This window comes from Macaca nemestrina, chromosome 16, assembly GCF_043159975.1.
Source record: "Macaca nemestrina isolate mMacNem1 chromosome 16, mMacNem.hap1, whole genome shotgun sequence".
Classification (NCBI taxonomy): domain Eukaryota; kingdom Metazoa; phylum Chordata; class Mammalia; order Primates; family Cercopithecidae; genus Macaca; species Macaca nemestrina.
The window spans coordinates 9,933,744-9,952,054 of NC_092140.1; positions in this window are offsets into that span (position 1 = coordinate 9,933,744).

Consider the following 18,311-nt stretch of genomic DNA (forward strand, 5'->3'; position numbering starts at 1 on the left):
ATTATTGCAAATAGTGCTAAGATGAATATAAGTGTGCATGTGACTTTATGGTAGAACACATACATCAAATATTTTCTAGGCAAACTGGGATATATGGTCAGCCTGACACATAGCTTTTATCTTGTCTTGCAATGGAATAATTCTCATTTGGATACTATTTATTCTTCAAATTATAATGCAAATATTACTTTCCTTCTATTTTTTCATCCTCTAAGCATTAATTCATTAATTAGACTTTTTCAGGTTGCAAATAAGAGTCACTAAACTCAAATCAATTTATTGTCAAATCCTCAGATGAAACTAGACTCAAGCATGCATGACTGAATCATGGACCCCACCTCACCAACCTGTAGCCTCTTTCTGTTTTACTGTGGATTTTTTTTTAATGCAGCAAGTGGAGGAGGAATATGGTGTCAGAGCAGAATTAGCTAACGTTATCACAAATAGAAATCCAGGAGAAAAGAAGGATGATCCTTCTCTCAACATCACTATAACATGCTGCAAGGAAGGGATTTTACTGACTTGACTTTGCCCTTCATTATTTCCATTCTAATTACAGTGGCTTGGAGGCTTGAGTCATATTTCTGTACACCCTTATGTACAGAAAGACAAGGTGTCACCATAATTGACATCCATCAGCGCTACACCCACAAAGGCTTTCACCAGAAAAAGGGAAAGAAATTTCAGACAAACAAAATAAAAGGAGTTCACCGAAGCAAGTAGTTATGTGGTTGTAACAAAGACGTCTTTGTGTTTAAAAGTGTGTTTGAATCTTCACTCTATAACTTGCCAGCCAACTCGCTCATCTTTAACTTTCTTATCTATAAAGTCCATTGTTTGGGAGATATGAGATCATTTCTGTAAACAACTTACATAGTTGCTGTCAGAGTTTAAGCACTTCGTAATTACTGATATCAGTATCACTGCTTCCTCTTTTGGTGTCTCATTGAGTGTATTGTGCTTTCTCCTTTTTAATAAAGGTGTCTTTTATCTATACATGTCTTATGTCTTTCCTTAGACTAAGTTTGCTGCAGTCTATGTCCCTATCTTCTTTGTCTTCTTATCCCCACAATACCTAGCGTGACACCCTGAACAAATGAAGCACTTTGTCTGTATCTCTTGATCGTACAGTACTTTGTGTTTTCGTATAGCAGACATTGAGGTTGTTCATCTTTACCCAGAGCTCCTTAAAGCCAAGCTCTTGCTTCATTCTTTTAATGTCTCAAAGGAGTTCAGGCAGTGTTTTCCACACCGTAAATATATAACACACTTTTGAATGAACTCAGTGGAAAATCTGATGGATGTAACATTGCGGGTGATCCAATGATCATGTGCTCTCCTACCGAAGCCTTGTCAGAGCATGCCTCATCTATGTTTACATAGGGTGTATCCTGTCTAACAGCCTCTGGTGTGTGGCTATTGGTTCCATGCCCTCTAGATGACATTAGCACGCCCTTGAGAATGCAAGAGAGCTTTATGTTAAGATTATCACAAATCTAAGGTCATTTAAGTAATTAAAAAAAAAAAACAAAAACTAACGACTATATGTTTGAATTTTTAGTTAGGAAAATTTTTACAAGAATTTTCATATTTAAAACCTCCTGCTTTCTGTTCCCATAACCGTAAAGCTGCTAACACTCTCCCAATTTTGATGTGTTTAAAGGGAAAAAAAGGGGGTGAAGAGTTCATGCCGTCATTTTTATATGCCACAAATAAAATAACTCGGCTTCTCTTTCGGCACATGCAGAAGTCTGAAAAGCCTCTCAGATTCCTGACAGAACTGTCATTGTTTACCATTAGCACTGTCATATTTGTGTGCCTTGTCATTCTCTACAGCGGAGCACGGCCTGGCACCGGGCCTGATGCTGACTTGCACAAGGGAAGCCTCCTGTCTCTGACTTCCCAGGATAATTCCTGGGGAAAGTGTGCTCCCTAGTGTTAAGAGCGGTTTAATGGCTGGAGGGTTTCAGCTGGCTGACCAGGCGGAGAAGGCGGGTGAATCACCTTTCGGCACTCTCTACCTAAGAGTTTGCGTAGTCGTCGGGTGGTCCCACCTTCTAACTCGTTGTATCGCAGATTTGACATTCCAGTGCAAACGAAAAATAGAAACACGATTTTCACATGCTGTCCAGAGATCGTCTGGATATCAGATAATTCCATTTTCAAGTAAGTTGACACCTTTGTGAAAATCATTAATTATCCTGTTTATGACCAAAAAATAAAATCCCAATTTCTTCTCTGCATTTCTTATCTGTTTTAAAATTGGATCCAAAGTGTGGAAGTCAAAGATTCTTCTGTTTATTTTTCATTTGAAATCAGTATTTTCCTTTTCATGTATTATGACTTTTTATAAATAATTTATTTTACTTATATCAAAATGAAAGAGTTAACAATTGATAAAGAAATTAACCTCTAAGAGGCAAAAGTTAGGTGTACACCCCACTATTTTTCTATTTTCTAGTTAATAGCTATTTAATTCAAAGTATTTTCATTTGAGGATTTGTTTTGCTAGAATAACTACAGAATATAGCTCCTAGAAGTACATTTTTGTCTTTTTATTTCAAAATAAGTCTGCCTAATGTCTTGGATTTTTAAAATTTAAAAAATGTGTTGGAGTTTTTTTATGCACCTGCATATATGCATTTTGCTTACAGAGCAGTTTGATGAGAGAGGACCGGTTTAACATGTCTAAAATAAACACTTTAACATTACTTTGCTAGTATTGGTACCTCAAAAACAAATACAACCCAAAACAATCTTAATAAATGTGCTAGAGACATATATTTTAATATTACTCTTGGTCAACTGTTAAGTAGTTTAATGATTTGATAGTCATCGTGTAAAATGTTAGTTGTAAAATGGTAATGTTATTACCTCAAGATTGTCATGCCTCAAGATTCTTTAGTCATCTGTTTCTTCCAGGATATGCACTATACGTTACTTCATGAAATATGAAAATAAATGTTACTTTAAGTACTTATGAATGAATATTAGAAATATTATTGTTATAAAATTAGGGTAAAAAATACTGTTATATGTTAAATAAATGTTTTCTAGGGATGTAATATAACTCCTGCCATCCAAAGAATCTGAGGATGTTAAATAGCCTCAAGAATAGTCCGGTGTTTTGGAGAATCAGGTGTTGAAAATTATAGAAGTTGGAACAACACTAGAACAAGAACATTTTACTGAGTTTTTACGATAAATCTTACTTTGTGCAAGGACCCTGGAAAAAGATAGGATAAATAAATACGTGTGAAATTTTCTACACTTACACCTGAATAAGGCAAAAATACAAAAATGAATAACATTTACTTGGTAAATACTGGAATGGGATACTAGGAGAGTGCCTGTAATTTCCATCCTTAACTTTCAGAGTTATTTATCTTGTTATTGATAAAACTTCTCCAATCTTAGGGATCTGCAGTACCATCTCAACATTTCTTACAAAACCTATGTATTTTACAACAGTGTGAGTATATATTAGGTGAAAATAACCAATTTTTAAAAAATAGAATCTTTGTTTGTTTTTAAATTATTACCTATGAGAGAGAATCGTAATCCTGTTTTAGATATCAAAGTGAAGTAACTTTTGCGTTTAGAACTTTGTTAGACATTTGTTTTTCTACAAGAAGGTATTGAATCCAATGATGTTTTAGCCATAGCTCAGTTGTAGGGATCTGTGATGTGTAAGTTAAAGTTTAAAATAAGGGAAACATATAGAAAATACTAAAAGTAGTGAATAAAATATTTGTTCATTTCCAAAAGATGCAAATTATGTTACTTGCAACCAGTGTCTGGCCCTTGTTCCCACCTTCTTCTTAACATGTTGCTTCAATAAGTTTGATTGGTGAGGATACTTAAAAATTAGACTTCATAGAAATAGTTTTTTTCGTAAATATATAGTTATTTTGGTATCATATGTTTAGCCTCTTTCTAAAATTTATTTTTTGATACTGCGGGGAGAAATAGGGAGTTATTAATCAACAGGCATAAATTTTAGCCAAGCAAAATAAAACAGCTGTAGCGATCTGCTCTGTAACATTGTACCTACAGTCAACAAGTATATGTTGTCCACTTAAAATGTGTTAGATCTCACAGTAACTGTTCTTAACACAATAAAGTAAAAATTCTGAAAGAATAAGTGAATACATAAATAATAGAAATAAATACAATATTTTAGTTTTGGGCACTTAATAAATGAGAGCCCTATTTGTCATTTAGAGATCATCACAAGTTAGACAGATGACAGTAATCATAAAAGTTACACTTTTTTATGACCCGCAAAGTCTATGTTGTAGAAGGTAAATTTTCCAATACCCACCCTAAGAATTAGATACTTTCTGGCCAGGTGCGGTGACTCACGCCTGTAATCCCAGCACTTTGGGAAGCCGAGGCGGGCGGATTATGAGGTCAGGAGTTCGAGACCAGCCTGGCCAATATGGTGAAACCCTGTCTCTACCAAAAATACAAAAACATTATCTGGACTTGGTGGCGCGCGCCTGTAGTCCCAGCTACTCAGGAGGCTGAGGCAGGAGAATCGCTTGAACCCAGGAGGCAGAGGTTGCAGTGAGCCGAGATCGCGCCACTGCACTGCAGCCTGGGCAACAGAGGGAGACTCTGTCTAAAAAAAAAAAAAAAAAAAAAAAAGAAGAAGTAGATACTTTCCTTTAAATTTACATAATGGAAAAACAGAGAGAATGAGCATAATCTGTAGTTAGGCAGATACGGAAGAAATGAAGAAGAGAAAGACTTAACCAAGCAGTCCAGGAGCCTCTCCCAAATTCCAAACTCACCGATGAGACACGTCATTTCTCCTCTATGAGAAGAAATAAGTGAGGCACAGCAGAAAGCCCCGTCTCTACTGAAAATACAAAATATTAGCCGGGCGCGGTGGCGGCACCTGTAGTCCCAGCTACTCAGGAGGCTGACGCGGGAGAATGGCGGGAACCCGGGAGGCGGAGCTTGCAGTGAGCCGAGATCGCGCCACTGCACTCCAGCCTGGGCGACAGAGCGAGACTCTGTCTCAAAAAAAATAATAAAATAAAAAATAATAAAAATAAATAAAAATAAAAAATAAGAAAGCTGCCAGGGATGTTGCTCTAATTGAGGTCCCTCTATGTAAAAGCGAAGGAAAGAAGCACTCCCAACCCCACTCGCTCAACAAAAAATCACTTTCCCAACCAATAACTGAAATTACTGGCCGGGCACAGTGGCTCACAGCACTTTGAGAGGCCGAGGCGGGCGGATCACCTGACGTCGGGAGTTCGAGACCAGCCTGACCAACAGGAAGAAACCCCGTCTCTACTAAAAATACAAAAATGATCCAGTCGTGGAGGCACACGCCTGTAATCCCAGCTACTCGGAAGGTTGAGGCAGGAGCATTGCTTGAACCCGGGAGATGGAGGTTTCAGTGAGCGGAGATTGTGCCACTGCACTCCGGCCTGAGCAACAGAGCAAGACTCCGTCTCAAAAAACAATAATAATAAAATAAAATGAAACAAAAAGTAAAGAAAGAAATTACTTAGATTTACTTGAAACCACTGAACCTTATAGTTAAGTGTGATCAGACATGTTATCTCACAATTTTTTTTTTTTTTTTGCCCTAGAAAATCGCAGTTATTAATGTAAACTATTTCAATTCTGTAAGAAAATCAGGGAGGACTTATACTTGCCAAAGATAGTATTCTAAAACAAATTAATTACCTAAACATTAGAGAGCTACTTTGATTCTAACGGTGTTACAAAATTGTATGAAAATTTAAATGGCATAATATGCAAGTAAAATAGAATTGGTTTCTTTGTGTTCTGATTTCAGCTTCATTTTTTAAATGTAGTATTTGATCTTTACATTTTTTTTCTAGAAATGTAGTGAAATTAATGTTTTCATTTGCATAGGTACTACAATGCCATATGAAAATATATGATATCTTTTTCGTCCAATATTTCAAATGACATACATTACAATTCAACTATAGATATTAAATCACATTAAAATCTACATAAGAATATCAACAATCGGTCTACATTTTATATCATATCCACACGATACCATAAATATTTTTGTCGAAAGTGAAGCTGAAACTGCTTAAATATTTTCTGTCTGCGAAAGATAGCTCTTAGAATTAGGCAACAGTCTATGCTACAGACTTGGATCAATTGGCTCTCCACCTGTGGAGGAGACAGCCTGAAGATTATGAACAAGGCTGAACGTGTCACTTTTCAAATGTGAGAGGATACAAAACTGGAAGGCATAAGCAATGTAACTGTTGATGACAAAATTGAGATTCAGGTTATCTCGAAAGACTGGAATGCTGGGTGAATACCAAGAACGTGGAATTTGATAAAAATTAATCTCAAGGCATGCTTTAGATTACAAAAAGAAGAGAAAAAGAAATGTAAAGTAGTAAATACTGCAGACAGTAGTTTATGGTTATCAGACCTGACTTGGATGTAACTCAATAATCACCAACAGTGCCAAGAAGCTGCTAAAAAGAAAAGCATATGTTGCCTTAATAAAAGTTGATTGTACATAAATGTGAAAACCATAGCCTTTTCTTGGAATGTTAAGTATAAATATCTGAAATGCTGGGCTTGATATGTCAACAGAAGACTGATGGATAAAAACATAATTTTATATAAAAAACAACTGGACATATTAGATTGTTAACTTGGAAGAAATATCATATTCAAAGAAGAAAACATAGCAACTAATTTCAAATAGTTAAAGATTTCCCTGTGGAAACAAAGGAATATCTTTGTTCTAACACTTCAAAGAACGGGGTTAAAAAATAAATGCACAAAGTAAATGCACAATTGACACTTGTGAATGAATTAAAAACCAAACAAAATATTTTGTCAGTTTTCTAGCTATTAAACTAAGAAACAGTCCTCCTACTAAGGTAATGAATGTAATTCACAGAGAGCATTCACGTATAAGTTTCATCCATGTTTCAAATTTCATTGATTTGGTCAATGGGTTATTCTAATACCCTCCCTTATTTCTTCTGAGATTCTCTTCACTTTTATAATCATTTCATTTTTCCTTGAAAATTAGCTCTATATGAATTTATGTTTATTTCAATTTCTTGAAGAGTCTTAAGAAGATTGCTTAATATTGAGAAAATAATTAACTCTCCAATATAAGATTCTTAGGGATTAGTAATTTTACAACAGCTAAGACCAATTAATTAGCAAGCTAGTAGCTTCATTTTAAAACATGCACAGTCTAGAAAAAGAGATGTTCCCTTGTCACCGATCACATTTATGTCTCTGCATGGGGTGATCCATTTCACGTGGAAATCTCTTGATTTGGGTGTGTGTTTGGGGGTGGGGATTACAGCCAAAATGGCAAAAATTCTTAAAATCTTTGACTAGCATGGTTTTCTTCTCATGAGCCACAGTTGACCAATGCTTCATTTGCCATGTTTCTTTAACATTTCTCTTCTTTCTTCAAGGTCTATTATTCTGTTATAACAAAGGTTATGAGGGCAAGTTTCTATTTCTCTCTTCGTTAAGAGAATATTATCTCCACCTTTGGTAAAAATGCACACAGCAGCAAATGAGAAAGAGTTTAAAGCTAGAAAGATAAAGAGTATGTTTATATATTTGGCATAAAATCTTTTAAGATTTTTAAACGGTTAATACTTAAATATTCATAATGGATTACACTATTTCTGCAGTGACACTAATTGATTATTAAAATGACTTAAACTATTGATAAGAATGTGCTAAGTGTGAAGTTTTTTTGGACATCCTGAAACTGCCTAAGGTGAAAAGGACTCAGGTGTACATAATGTATGAATTGATTATCATACTGTCCAGAAAAGCTTATATGGCCTCCAGGCTATTTGGGTGCTACCATATCAAGTGCACCTTATTTAAATGCATCAGCTTTCTATTTCCAGGTTCATGGTTTGCCATCCTGTATGAAATACTTCAAATTAAATAATAATGGAATAAGAAAAGTAAAATGGATAATAATAAGGGAACAAACAATAATATGCTTAACTTCCAGGTCAAAATAATTTTGCAAGATCTTTCATATTAAAAAGAAAAAATTCTGTAAGGGATTAAAAATATTAATACCCTTTCTAAAAGAAAAATAATGGTAAGTATAATAACTAACCATTACACTTTTCTCTATGAAAGTAATAAATAATTAGCACAAAAAGATGATATTTCCTGAGAAATAAGCTTAAATAGATCAACAAAATTAAGACTCAAAACTTTTGCCTTTGTGAAGATTCAGTAATTCAGCTTAAACTTAATTCCAGTTGTGGAACAGAAAAGAAACACTTTTTATTTTCTTTCCAGCTCCTTAATTTGTCACTGCTTATACATTTTTCTCAGAATCTCCTCAACAAAAAAATTAAACTATCATGGAAATATGAAATAACTGCCACATCGTATGCTTCTGCTCACTGAACTATGGGATTAAGATCAGAAAATATTTGCTAAAGTACACGAAAGTGGCACTAATAGTTTAAATTCCATTGACATGTCAATGCTGAGAATGTTTCTCTAAGAGTCTAAAACTGCCTGGAAACTGTATAAAGAAGAAAAAGTGAGACTCTATTAAATCAGAATATGCAATTTCTCTTACGGCATATGAATCAATAAATGCTGCAATGAGGGCTAACAGAATAATTTTGGCTTACCTTGCAACTCCGTGTTCCCTTACTTTTTATTTTTATTTATCATGCGGCTTATCATTTGATTTATAAAATTAACATACCTTTGATCAACTGTATCTAGAGCAACGTCCACTAATAGTGGTAATGCAACAACTTAGTTACATGGTTTAAGTGAGGCATTTTTTAAAAAGAGAGAAGCATACATTTACATATAAGATTGCATCAAAATTTTAATTACCAGTACTATTCATTAGTTACATTAAGGAAATCTCTTTGCGGCTGACATCTATGGATGTTACCCACTTTGTTTGCATTCCTCTCTTTGTTTCTAAGAGAAGCCCCGTTTTGTTAACAATGGCGATGTATCCAGTCAACCTGACTCACCTCCTTCTGAACTTGCTTAAGGCTGGGAATAGTTATGTGATGTAATTCTGGCCAGTGCGATGTATGTGCAAGTGAACACGGTGGAGTCACTAGTAGGCTATTTCTTCTCAAGATAAACAGTCTCAGCTACTGTACACCTTCATTTTTCTCCTCTTCCCTTTTTACTGCATGTTATGACGGCAGAAACCTAGAGATGCAGAAAACCTGACAGCCATGTGGTAGCTATGAAGACAAAGTGCCCTTTGAGGTGATGTTAGGACTGGAAGCAAGAAGGACGCTGAGTCCACAGTCACTTTTATGTGAGCGGCTGTTCACGTTCTGAATATTCTTCGTCTTTCTTGATAACTTAGAGCTGCTGGGGAAGTGCTTTCTGGTTAAGTCATGATCCTAAAAGGTTTTGTCTTTTACAAACAAAATAATTAGGCTATTTCCGCATTTTTTCTCTGGATATGGATACAGAATCACTAATCTGAAAACCTGAAATCCAAAATTTGAAACTTTGAGCACTGATACGATGTCACAGTGGAAAATTTCAAACCTGACCTCCTGTGAATGGTAGCAGTCCAAATGCAGTCAAAACATTGTTTCATACACAAACATATTTAAAATATTGCATAAAATTACCTTCAGGCCATGTATATAAGGTGTAAATGAAACACAAATAAACATTTCTGGTCCTAAGCATTTCAGATAAGGGATACCTAACCTGTAATTAGATAATTTGTGTGTTTGGAATGATACCTTGTTTAAAGCCATTGGGGAGAATTGTCAGGAAGCAATTCAAAGTACAGAAAATAATAGTACTACCCTAAAATAATAATAAAATAATTTCTTATGGACAGCACTACTGCTACTGCCTAGAAGTGTTAAAAATCTGAAAAATATTGATGAACAAATCAAATGTTATGATACAAACCCAGGGATGAGAATTAAAACAAGAGAAAGGAAGACTACATATATTAGAAAACTTTGTTGGATGGTATAACTTATTTTTCAGTTATATCAAAAATTGAAGTATTTTTAGAAATAAATGAAATGTGTAGTATTCCAAATAACATTTAAGTAACACAATATAAAGATCATGGATGTATTGATAACCCATATAAGGACCAGGCGCAGTGGCTCATGCCTGTAATCCCAGCACTTTGGGGGACCGAGGCAGGCAGATCATCTGAGGTCATGGGTTTGAGACCAGCCTGGCCAGCATGACAAAACCCTGTCTTTACTGAAAATATAAAAATTAGCTGGGCATGGTGGTGTGTCCCTGTAATCCCAGCTACTTGGGAGGCTGAGGCAGGAGACTCGCTTGAACCCACGTAGCAGAGGTTGCAGTGAGCCGAAATCACACCACTGCACTCCAGCCCTGGCAACAGAGTGAGACTCTGTCGAAAAAAATGAAAATAAATATAATGGTCAGCTTTATTTGGAGTACATTTATTTTATTAATACATTTACTCATGAATTTCATTAGCATGATTTTGTATCTTGTGCAAAACAAAAAATTCACATTTCACACTCTTATAATTGGTGCATTATTTGTCACCTAAGCAGTGAATGTTATCTACACAGCAAGGTGTTGTGAGACACCAACAATGTAGAAAATGAACAAAAAATGTTTCCGCCTACAATAGCTTACATCCTAGAAGAGAAGATGAGCAAGTAACACGGAGCAAGTGACAGAATTCTTTTAGAAGGAGATTGTCTTTCATTATATAGTACATCTTGCTTGATCGGTCGTTGTGATTGGGTTTCATAAAAATGTTACCTGACAAAGAGACGTACTTTGCCATGCAGGAAAAATAAGAAATTGGAATAGCATGGGGTAAATGTGCTGAGACTGGCAGAACAAAGAAGGAAGAACTAAGCAGTACGGTACAGTGCTCAGCCCTGACCATTGAGAAGTGAGCAAGAACAGAAATGTCTCACATTTCAATTTAAAGGCTTCCCTGATGTGTAATTGACAGCCATTCTTCCCCAGTTTCCTCTGGCACCTTTGTTCCTTAACTTAAGTGGCCATGAGAATCACTTGTAGGACACATAGAAACAGATTTAGGGACTTAACATTGAGAGTATCTGATACAGAATGTGTGAGGAAGAGACAATGATTTGCATTATTTATTTATTTATTTATTTATTTATTTATTTAGACAGAGTCTTGCTCTGTCGCCCAGGCTGGAGTGCAGTGGTGCCATCTGGGCTCACGGCAACTGCCACCTCCCTGGTTCAAGGAATTCCCTTGCCTCAACCTCCCGTGTAGCTAGGATTACAAGCGCACACCACCACGCCCCGCTATTTTTTTTTTTTTTTTTTTTTTTAGATACTGGGTTTCACTGTGTTAGCCAGGATGGTCTTGATCTCCTGACCTGGTGACCATCTATCTTGGCTTCCCAAAGTGCTGGGATTACAGGCGTGAGCCACTGCACCTGGCCTGTGACTTTCATTTCTAAAATGTTCTCTTGTAATTGATTCTACTGATCCAGGGAGTATGCTAATCAAGAATAACCTTAGATCAATGAAAGGATGTTTTGACATATGAAAACCAATAAATGAGATTCACCACATAAACAGAATTAAAAACAAAAACCATATGATCATCTCAATAGGCACAGAAAAAGTATTTTATAAAATCCATCATATTTGGCCAGGCATGATGGCTCACATCTGTAATCCCAGCACTTTGGGAGGCCGAGGTGGGCAGATCACGAGGTTAGGAGATCGAGACCATCCTGGCTAACACAGTGAAACCCCGTCTCTACTAAAAAAAATACAAAAAATTACCTGGGCGTGGTGGTGGGTGCCTGTAGTCCCAGCTACTTGGGAGGCTGAGGCAGGAGAATGGCATGAACCCGGGAGGCGGAGCTTGCAGTGAGCAGAGACTGTGCACCACTGCACTCCAGCCTGGGTGACAGAGTGAGACTGCATAAAAAAAAAAAAAAAAAAATTCCAACGTAACTTTCTGGTAAAAACCCTCAATACACTAGGCATCAAAGGAAAATATCTCAAAATAAAAGAGCTTCTATGATGAAACTACAGCCAACATCATACTGAATGGGAAAAAGTTGGAAACATTTCCACTATGAACTTGAGCAAGATAAGAATGTTTACTGTCACTATTCTTATTCAACGTAGTATTGGATGTCCTAGTCAGGGCAATCAGGCAAGAGAAGGAACTACAAGGAATCCAAACAGAAAAAGAGGAAGTCAAATTATCTCTACTCACCAATGGTATAATTTTATACTTAGAAAACCTTAAAGACTCCTTCAAAAGACTCCTGGATTTGATAAATGTCTTAAGTAGAGTTTTAAGATATAAAATTAACATACAAAATCAGTAGTATTTCTATAAACCAATAATGTTTAACCTGAGAAGCAAATCAAGAATCCAATTCCATCTGCAGAAGCCACAAATAAAATACGTACAAATACATCTAATCAAGGAGGTGAAAGAGCTTTGCAAGGACAACTACAAAACACTGAGGAAAGAAATTATGGATGTCACAAAGAAATGGAAAAACATTCCATGCTCATAGATTGGAAAAGTCAGTGAGTACTCATGCTGTCAAAAGATTCCATAAACTGCCTATAAAATTACCAATATAATTTTTTACAGAATCAGAAAAAAATTATAAAATTCTTATGGAACCAAAATAGGCCCTAGCAGCCAAGGCAATCCTAAGCAAAAATATCAAACCTGGAGGCATCTGGTATGTTTTAGAGATCTGTATCCCCATCTATATCTCACATGGAACTGTAATCCTCAGTGTTAGAGGTAGGGTTTGATGGGAGGTGATTTGATTATGGGATGAATTTTCCCCTTGGTACCGAGTTGAGATTAAGATCTAACAAGATCCGGTTATTTAAAATTGTATAGCCCCTCCTGTCCACTACCCACCCCCCCCCCCACATACATGAACATGACAGAGATAATTTAATCTGGCAGCAGAAATTTCTAAACAGCAAAGCTTCAAGATTTGGCCTATGCTCATACGTGTGGGCAAAGAAATTACATAAAACTGAAACTTACGTTTAAGGAGTAACAAGAGTTCAAAAGTTTGGAAAAATTGCAGTCCAGCCATTTTATAGAAAAAAAAAACTCATTTTCAGGAGAGGAATGGGGATGCAGAAAGTTGCATAACTAAAAGGAAGACAAATGCTGATAGCCAAGACAATGAGAAAAATGTCTTAAAGGCATTTCAGAGGCTTTTGAGACAGCCCCTTTCATCACAGACCTGGAGGCCTAGGAGGAAAGAATGGTTTCCTGGGCCAAGCTCAGGGCCCTGCCACTCTAGAAAACCTAGGGACACCACTCACTGCATCTCAGCCACTCCAGCTCCAGCTGTGGCTAAAAAGAGCCCTAGATACAGCTCAGGCCACTGCTTCAGAGAATGAAAACCATAAACCTTGGTGGTTTCCATGTGGTGGTAAGCCTGCAAGTGCACAGAGTGCAAGAGTTGAGGCTTGTGAGCCTCCACCTATATGTCAGAGAATGTATGGAAAAGCTTGGATGTACAAGCAGAAGCCTGCTGCAGAAGCGGAGCCCTCATGGAGACCCTAGGGCATGGAGACTAGGGCAGTGCAGAGAGATGCAGAGTTTAAGCCCCAACAGAGCATCTCCACTGGGACATTACATAGTGGATCTGTGAGAAGAAGGCACTGTCTTCCAGATCCCAGAATGGCAGATCTGACAGCTTGCACCATGAACCTGGAAAATCTGCTGGCACTCAATGCCAGTTAATGAAAGCAACCATGGAGGCTGTACCCAGCAAAACCTCAGGAGAAGGATTTCCCAAAACCTTGTGTGCCTGCCCACCCTTTGCACTGGCATACCCTTGATGTGAGACATGGAATCAAAGGAGATTATTGTAGGGCTTTAAGGTTTAATGGCTGTCCTGCTGGCTTTCAAACCTGTGTGGGACCGGTAGCCCCTTTTGGCTGATTTCTCCCTTCTGGAAAATGTGTATTTACCCAATGCTGTACCCCCATTGTATCTCAGAAGTACCTGGCTTACTTTTTTTTTTAACAGACTCATAGGCAGAAGAGATTAGCCTGTCTCAGATGAGACTTTTGACTTTGAACTTTTGAGTTAACATTGGACTGAGTTAAGACTTTGGAAAACTGTTGAGAAGGATAACTGTATTTGGCAATGTGAGAAGCACATGAGATTTGGGAAGGGACAGGAGTAGAATGATATGTATCTTTGACCCTACTCAAATCTTATGTCAAATTGTAATCCTCAATCTTGGCGGTGGGACCTGGTGGGAGGTAATTGGATAATGGCAGAAATTTTGCTCTTGGTATTATGTTGAGATAGCGAGTGAGTCCTCACAAGAACTGGTTTTTAAAAGTGTGTAGCACCTCTGCCCCCTTTCTCCTGCTCCAGCCATGTAAAATATACTTTCTTCTCCTTTGCCTTAAACTATGATTGAAAGTTTCTTGAGGCCTCTCCAGAAGTCATTATACTTCCCATACAGTTTGCAAAATCATGAGTCAATTAAACCCTTTTTTCTTTATAAATTACTCAGTCTCAGGTATTTCTTTATAGCAAGGCAAGAAGAGAGTAATATAACATCCCATTACCTGGCTTCAAACTACACTACAAGCCTATAGTAACCAAAACAACATTGTATTGGTACAAAGATAAACACATAGACAAATTAAAAAGAATAAAGAACCCAAAAATAAAGCCACACTCCTACAATCAATTGATATTTGACAAAGTTGACAAAAACAAATAATGAAAAAGAGACACCCTATTCAATAAACAGTGCTGGGAAAACTGGCTTGCCATATGCAGAAGAATAAAACTGGGCCCCTCCCTTCTATCATGTACAAAAATTAACCAAATATGGATTAAAGACTTAAATATAGCACCACCAACTATAAAAATCCTAGAAGAAAACCTAGGAGATACTCTTCTGGACATTGACCTAGGTGAATAATTTATGACTGAGACCTCAAAAGCAAATGTAACAAAAACAAAAATTGATAATTGGGATTTAATTAAACAAATGAGGCCATCAAAACAGAAGAAACTATCAACAGAGTAAAAAGACAACCTACACAACAAGCAAAAGTATTTGCAAACTATGTATCCAAAAAAGGACTCATATCCAGAATCCGTAAGGAACTTAACAATTAAACAAGATAAAAACAACTTAATTGAAATGTGAGACAGACATGAACAGACACTTCTCAAAAGAAGGCCTATAAATGTCCAGCAAACATATTAAAAAAAGCTCAACAAAGCCTGTCACCAGACAAATGCAAATTAAAGCCACAATGAGGCACCATCCCACACCAGTCAGAATGGCTCTTATTAAATATCAGAAAATTACAGATATCAGTGAGGATGAGGAAAAAAGGGAATACTTATACATCATTGGTGAGAATGCAAATTAGTTCATTTCCTGTAGAAAGCAGTTTGAACATTTTCCAAAGAACTAAAACTAGAACCATTCAACACAGCAATCCCACTACTGAGCATCTACCCAAAGGAAAGGAAAGTGTTCTACCAAAAAGACATTTGCGTATGTATGTTTACTGGAGTACTAGCACAATAGCAAAGTCATGAAGTCAACCTAGGTGCCCTTTAGTAGTGCATTGGATAAGGAAAATGTACATATATGACACAGAATACTACAAAGCCATAAAAAATAATAAAATAATGTCCTTTGCAGCAATATGGATGCAGTTGAAGAACATTATTCTAAGTGAGCTAATGCAGAAACAGAAAACAAAATACTACATGTTCTCATTTATAAATGGGTACTAAGCAATGGGTACACATGGACATAAAGATGGAAACAATAGACACTGGGGACTCCAAAAGGTGGGAACAAGGGAGGGCGGTAATGACTGAAAACCTACCTGTTGAGCACTATGTGCACTGTTTGAGTGATGGCTTCAATAGAAGCCGAAACCCCAGCATTAGGCAATATACACATGCAACAAAACTGCACATGTACCCACTGAATCTAAAACTTTTTAAAAAAAGAATAACCCAAGATCTTGCTAAAGTTTGAAGTCTTTTCTGAGTTTTCCCCTTAAAGTATTTCTTCTTTATTTGAATTTGCCTACCACATATGTGTATACACAGTCCATGCACTGCTTAATACATTTCTTTGGAATTCTTGTTTAGCGTAAATATGTATATATCTTTTTATGTGTGACATATTTCACTTTACCTAATGTCTTTCAAACTCATCCATGTTGTTACCAATAACAGCACTTCATTCTTTTTTATGGCTGGAATTGTGTATATATGCAATATTTCCTTTATTTATTCATACACTGATGGGCTTTTACGGAGATTTTGTCTCTCTATAGTATATATTGTAAATATGTATATATTTATGCTAAACATGTATATATATGGGCTACACACACACACATATATATATACACACACACACAGAGAGAGAGAGAGTGAGCTCCTCTTGCACAGTGTTCACCTAACTTAAGGTGGCTATCAGAGAATATGGATATATATTCATACACACACATGCATACATAAGATAGGTAAAGAAATACTTTATGTTACTTCTTTGATTTTTCCTGAAGCAATTTATTTATAGCTATAAATGCAGTTCGTCATTAGCAACATAATTGTTTAGTCTAAAAACAAAATAAATAAGTGGATATCGTAATGAATTTTGTTTTACATATTAAAATTAAATGTTTATTGTTGGTATACACTTTATATATTAAAAGAGATAATAAAAAATTAATTTTCATGCATCATTCTCCTAAACCCTTTGGACTTTTTAATCCTTAAAACCACCCTTTGAGGTAAGTGCTATTATAATGAGCCCGTTTTATAATATGATGACACTGAGCCATGGAATAAGGTAAACATCCCCGGGGCACACATTGGGAAACTAGTAGAACCTAGAGTTGAAATTAGGCACTCTGATATGAGAAAACCTGTTCTAAACTACTCTATGCTCTACTGCACTTTATGAGAAATTATTTCCCCTAAAATCCTGTTTTAAATTAATTCTTTACATTTGAAGGCCAGAATTTTTAATCCAGGTTAAGTCAGTTTTCTTTTTCCTTTTTTCTTAAATTGCTTGACTTTTTTAGTTTATTAGTTGTGTTGATATGTAATAACTGTACCTATTTATGGGGTGTATGTCATATTTTGATACATGCATATAATGTGTAATGATTAAATCAGTGTAATTGAGATCTACAGCACCTCAAATATTTATCATTTTTTGTGTGTGTTCAGAGCACTCTGTATATTCTCTTCTAGAGAAGATTAATACAAAACATCTTTATGCCTATAGTTACTCTATGGTACTATGCAACACTAGGACCTGTTTCTTCCATCTAATTTTATATTTGTACCCATTGACCAATGCTTCTTTACTCTCTTTCTGTGCTACCGAAATACACCCTTTCCAGTTTCTGGTAACTATCTTCTACTTTCTACCTCCGTGAAAGGTAGAGAGTAGCTCCCACCTAAGAGTGAGAACATGCAGTATTTATGTTTTCATGTGTGACGTATTTCACGTGACATAATGTCTTCCAAACTCATCCATGTTGTTGCCAATAACAGAATTTCATTCTTTTTTATGGCCAGAAAATGTTCCATTGTGTATATGTATGTGTGATATTTCCTTCACTTATTCATCGATTGATAGGCTCTTCGGTAGATTTTGTCTCTCTATTGTGAATAGTGCCACAATAAAGCCAAGATGATAGTCATTTATAATTTTCTGAGAGTTGAGAGAATGCATGCTCACCAGCATCATGTAGGAGCAATTTGTCACAGTCTGTCATGGCACAAGTCATCATTGTTGCTCCTAAGTTGGCAAGTTTTATCATCTACTAAGTAATAACAATAATTATAATGGTAAATATCATCCAGAGAATTCTTGCTATTGCATTGTCTAATTTAATCTTAATCACACAATGATGTAGGAAATGTTATTTAGCAGATGAACAAATTGAAGGAGAAAACATCATACTCAAGTTCATATAGCTCCTCCAAACACAATATGGTTAGTGTCATGATTTCTACAAAATTATCAGCTAAAAAATGTGTTGAATTACAAATGAATGAAGTACAATAAACTACAAAATTATGATTTAAATATAAAACCTATGAAAAGAGTGGGTTGTAGAAACTGATAAACCTGTAACCAATAACCAAAGATGACCTAAATGCTGACTATGATGCCAGATGACACGGTGACTTTACCACTTAGAGGTATTTATTGAATAAAACCCCTAAATAAATAAGTCCACAATTCCTTTCTCTTTTAATATTGGCATACTTTCTGTCAA